The sequence below is a fragment of the Anopheles bellator genome, chromosome 2, assembly GCF_943735745.2.
Source record: "Anopheles bellator chromosome 2, idAnoBellAS_SP24_06.2, whole genome shotgun sequence".
In the NCBI taxonomy this organism is placed as follows: domain Eukaryota; kingdom Metazoa; phylum Arthropoda; class Insecta; order Diptera; family Culicidae; genus Anopheles; species Anopheles bellator.
The window spans coordinates 43873766-43879765 of record NC_071286.1 but is presented as its reverse complement, the minus strand read 5'-3'; positions in this window follow the sequence as shown (position 1 = coordinate 43879765).

Here is a 6000-nt window from a genome sequence, read left to right as displayed (position 1 = left end):
TACTGAGTCTTGGGCACACTTCTAAATTGGTTCAATGGTTAAAGGTTTGCTGTCACATCTGTGGCGACATCGATTAGTGATCGACTTGGATTGTTGCTCATAGTTTAATAAGAGACATTCATTTACATACCAACCTTCCACGGGTCTAGCCGTTTATTCAAACTGTGGTTCCTGCGTCTCCAAACATAGTACAGAAAATGATTACTCAAAGGATTCAGTAAATCTTTGGACTTTACAGGCTTCAGAACCATCAGAAACATCTTTAACATCCAAATACTGGATCGGAATTTACCAATTTAAAGTTGCTATATGGAAATGAAAAACTTGTTAATCAAAAAGAAATGAGAAAAATGTATTACTTGTTGTTAAACTTACTGGCATCTGGCTATTGTTTGAGATTTTTCAAATGTAACAACAACCATTTAAGCTTAACGATAACTGTTGACCGTAGATTAAGCTGCGTTCATCGTTCTCGTATTGCGGTGCGTATGATTTGTAAAATGGTTTCCCATGGCTAATGTATTTCTAATATTCAGTGGTACATTTATTTAATTGTAAACCAAACAAGTACTGTATGGTGGATCCCAGCTACGGACACCTAACCGCTTGAGACCGCTTCGCACCCGTGCTTCGTAGTGCTTCATATCCACATTTTCCACTGACCGTCGTTCCCTTACGTTCTGAAACAATCGATAAACGGATTGATTAATCACCCAATCAAAGAAGAGTCTCTCGTGCATGCTACACTCGATCAGCGGACTCAGTGCCTCCCTGGCGCAGAATCCTGTCGCATCGGTTCGCCATTGGCACCTTCTCCAATCCGCTGGCGACTTTCACCGTCACCGAGGGGGACACATCATCGTCTCGAAAAAGAAAACGTGTATATTGATTGAATTTGCTTCCAATGTGCAAACATTCGTTCATCATCATCATCATCATCGGCAGCGTCGGTGCGCTTGGTTCAATGACGTGCAAATCACCCGACCGATCGTGCGAAGCGATGACAAGTGTCACGGAATTGTGGAAGGAAGCGCTCGGCAGCAATCTCAGCTCTCGAACCAGCGGATGGCGCAAAAATCGAGCTGGAGAAAACATAAAATTAAAATGAGCTTGCCGGGGACAAAATGGCGCCCCGCGGGCACCGTGCGCGAATCCGGTTGGAAAAATGCCAAAACTTTCCGGTCCGGCCAAGCCGAGCCTCGGCGGACTCGGCCGGCTAGGAGTAGCTTCGAGCGAACCAATTTGCATGATGAAGCGTGCACCTGGAGCGTGCGGCAAATGTGCCCGTTCTGCCGATCCTTCGCAGCCTTTCGGAGCTCGGCCGCGCTCGGAAGGTTCGATCGATTGATGTCAATTTGACGCATTCCGTCCCCGTTCGGTGCGGCCCCCCTTGTTTGCCGGCATAATCAGACTTTTTGAATGCTTGATTTATCAATATTATCCAACGTTGATTGAGAGCCGCTCGGTGCCGGTTGTTCGTCCGCGAGGGACTAGGGATTCAGCATAAGTCTCGCCATCACTTTTCCACGAAGCAATCGGCCAAACACTCGAAGGTAGCGACCACCGATTGAGCCATCCGGAAAGGACGCACTAATTAAAACCGTGTTACTGCCAGTTCGATTTTGCCCGATTGTTTCGATAGTGCAGCCCCGGTGCACGGTGCCACGTGTAAAATTTCATATCATAAAGCGACACGCACTGCACGCGGGTCCGTCGGTTCCGAATTGCCGAAGTGCAGCCTGGGCCGTTGCAAAACGCCGTACAACAAACATCGAAAAACTGTCACTTGACCACACAGCCTTCGAACGGGCCAGCCTCGGACAAAGGATACCGTCGACTGCCGGTGGCCGACGGGTTGCTGCCAGCCATGGCGCTGGGACGGAGAAAACACGCATAAACGATAATTACTTGGGTGTTGGGTGTGTGTTTGGATAGTGTCCGGGACCGGGCGGATCGAAAGCTCGAGTCTGCCGGCCGGCCAACCGTCCAGCCGGTGACGTAGTCGAGACGGGCCGGAACGAGCATGTCCGGCCTGGGCGGGAAACACACAGCCTTACAGCGCTGTGGACGAACCTGGTGCTAAGTAAGCTTTTTCGTGCCACGATACGAGGAGTGCACCACGTTTCGTTCTTTGTTCGGAGACTCATTTCAAAATGGCGAATGGTAATGATGACTGTTTACCTTTCACACGTCGACTGTTCGACGAAAGACCCAGAGCCAAGAGCCAAGCGCACAAAAGTCTAGTCGATTCGTGCCAAGATGACTGATTAATTTCCACCCCAAGTAACGCACGGCGCCTGATTGCCTGATTTGCCAACAATTGTTCACGGAATAAGGGGCGGCTCAGTCGAATCGTTCGAATAAGGTGTGAAATTGTGACAATTTGCATGACAAAATATTTACGCACGAGAGACGCAACATTGTCGCTGGGAAAATATTCGAACGCAGACCGACAGTCTCAGTCCGTCGCGATAAACTGCATCGTTGCATACTTTTAACATCGCAAAGGAATTTCCCAAGACCACCCAACTCACAAGCGAAAATTCGACCTCTTCCCTGCATGCTCGTGAAAGTCCTCGTGAAATGAACCTCTCTATTTTAACGACACCGAAACGATAATGAAAATCAATCGAAATTAAATTACATTTTTTGCGGTCCATCCCAGCGATAGCAATCAAGTCCCAACAGCTCAACTCGAGAGACGCAACAATGCGTTGATGGAAGATCGAAAGAAATCGACAAAACTCTCGCTGGCAATGGACCGTGTAACCCGTGATGGCTGCCCGAGCTGCCCGTTTGCCGCATTCGAGTCGCATGGCGAAGCTGGTGAGGGTTGCTGGTGACAAAAAACGTCTCACCATCTTCCGACACGCCACGGAGCGCAAATTGAATTATTCTTGCTTCTTGCTAAAAGCGTAATTTTCATTTGTTGCGTTCGAAAGAACAAAAAGTAGTTCATTAGCTCGCTTAATCGATCACCAATTAAAAGGTTACGATAATGTTTGGTTTAATCTTGTCCGATCGAACGACCGTTTTCGATTATCGGTTGCAAACTTAATTTAAAACAAATTAATTCGACTCAAAGTTTTAAGCTCACCGGACCCCTCGCTCAATGTTTTTTCGTGTTTGTTCTTGTGCGTTTCTTTTATTCGATTGTCAGAGTAAAATAAAATACCGAAAATATCTATTGATAAAACAACTATTTTTCCTGCTCTTCCATTTTTGAGTATTTGTAAGAGCCTCTAGCTCGGTCGTTTTAACTCCACGAACATCCATCTAGTGTAAACAGGGCCAAGTTTCCCAACTGCATCGCAAACGAAGAATTTCACCGTCTTATCGGAAACGAAAACGGAAAACAAATACCCACTAAACGGCACAGATCTGTCCCACTTTCGTATAAAGCATCACCTCGGAAGTCCCTCGGACAGTCGGTCGAGACCCCGCTCGAGTTTGGGTAATAGATCGAGTAGGAAAGTCATTTTATAAAGATTTGGTTTATCACCTTTCCAGTTTATTTGGAAATTTTTGTTTATTGAACTAATATTTGTGTTGGAAATTTTCCTCCGTGCTCCGTGCCGTACATGCGGTCGTCCTTGTTCCGCCTCGATATCACTCCCTTAACCCGTTTCGCACACTCGGCCGGTCGCCAGGCGCTCCAGCGCCCAGCTCTATCTTCTCCTTTTGTTGACTTGTTCGACGTCTTCTGGGAGAGCGCTATGGAAATTCCGGCCGACCATGCCGACCGCCGTGACCAACTGATCAAACGAACGGTGCTGGCCCGGATAAGGACACCGGGGCGTCCACAAGTCCACACTATCAGCATCGAACACTATAAGCCAGGGCATTTGATGCATGCGATTAAAAGGAAAGGTAAACTTGACAAACCCCAAACACACAGCCAAAGCTGCCGGAGAAAACAACGTCTCGTGCCGGCGTAGCCTCGTGTTTGCGCACTAGTTGTTCAGCATTGTTGCGAATGCAGTTGCGGCAGGGAAGCTTTCGTATTTTACCGCTTTTGTGTCGAACAAGTGTCAGAAACATTTACTTAAACGGTGTGTGATTGATGCATTTTCCCGGTCTCTTTGTAAGCGGTGAGGCCACTCGTTTCAACACAAGAAACTAAACCTCGGCGTTTTTTTGCCCTGTTTGGTCTCTCAACTAAATCGACTTACTTTTTAATCAGTGAAGCTGTTCCGTGGTTCCGCTCGTGTCGAGATGCTGTCTTTAAAATAATTCTTCATGTTTTAATCATAACCATGGCAGCTCAACAGTTGTCCCGAAAGTGGCGAAGGAACAGTTTTTCGCTCGCTTGTTCTGAGTAAACCCCTGACACATCGCCACCACAGAGTTTCCGGTTAAAGGGATGCGATCGATTGCGGCCGGTGGAAAAAGCACCGGAGAAACAACCTGCCTTCTAGTGCCGTCGACGATAGTAGCGACTTCGGCCGCACCGGCAATCTACCACGGCGGCTGTTCGTCCTCCTAGACTGGTGACGACAGCCCCCAACGGCACCATCTAGAGCAAACAGGGCGCAAGATATGGACAGAAACAACTGCGAAGCGTATTTGTCGATAAACAACATTTTCTGTTTGATTTAGAATCGATTTTTGTTTGATTTCTTCATAAAGTTGCTGCTGCCACTGTCGGCGTTGTTGCTGGCGTAGCTGCGCCAGGCGAAGGACGCGTAAAGACGCGAGACATGTTGATGCGCCGGTGCCAGGCCGCAAACAGGCCGAAGCCATGACATTGGCATTGAATCTTCGATTCGGTTCAGCGCACGGCACCGGACCTCGGACCTGCACGAGCTCCGTTGGAGCCCAACGGCATTCTGATGCCATTCAAAGGTTCCACATCGACCACTAACCGTCGGTCGTCGGTCTTAATCGCCGACGGAGGCGGATTTGTTGACCAACGGGTGACTATTTACTAACGAAAGTGACAATTGGTGCCTTGAAGGCATGTTTTAATTGTCACCTTGCGACAACAATTGCGCCGATTGTACCGAGCGAAGGTGAAAGCTGAGGCGTTGTGCCTTACGGCACGATTTGCGGATTGGTACGCCGCGATTAGCCGATCCATTTGCTGTGATCGATGCGGCGGCTTGTGCTTTTGTTGAGATCAGAAAACAGGGTGTTGACCATTAATTGAACATTTCATAAAAATGGTTAAATCGACTGACATCTTTTGGGAGGAACTCCTGAAGTGCTATCGGTCAATTCAACGTGACTCCCACGGGGTACTGTAAAACGGAAATGCAGCCATTGACTGGGCAACGGAAGCAACCTCAACCAAAACAATACCTCTCGAGAGTGTCACTTACAGTTTACTCATCACACATCTTCGCTGACCATCTTGACTTTTTCAATATCCATCGAGTACTTTCTTTGCCCGCGACCGCTCGGTCCCGGACCTTCCCGGTCTCATTACCATGCACCACGTTTCGAAGACTGTCCATCTCAAGCCGAACCGCAGACGCGGATTGAATGAAACCACCTTCTTCCGCTGCCCGAGTGCTGCCCGCGCGCCAACACACTTGGCCCACGAAAAAACAGGTTTCAACCCAAGAAGTCCTATTTTTCCACTCCATCAACAGACGCATTCCGGCCCACGGAGGAAGCTGACCGCACGCCGAGCACGGCGGACAATGTCTCGCATAACGCTCGCGGTTTAATCACCACGTTTCTCGTGTTGAGCAGCGAACTAGGATTTTTATGAATGGAACCACCACTCGGCCGGGGGCAGCTTGAATGGATGCATTTGTCAGATCTGACGGTCAGTCAGATCACGGGGGTAAAGTGTCCACTTGACGGAATAAGACTGACCGGACCGAAGAGTTGACAGTTTTATCTTTATTCCCGCGGCCGCAAGCTTAAGCGCTGCGAGAAGATGCTCGACGCTGCAGGAGAGGAACAGCATTCGGCTAAAGGAATTCGGCTCGGATGTGGTCACCACCATTGCCATTGTTGTCCGGCCCGGGGATACGGAGAATAATTCGCGCA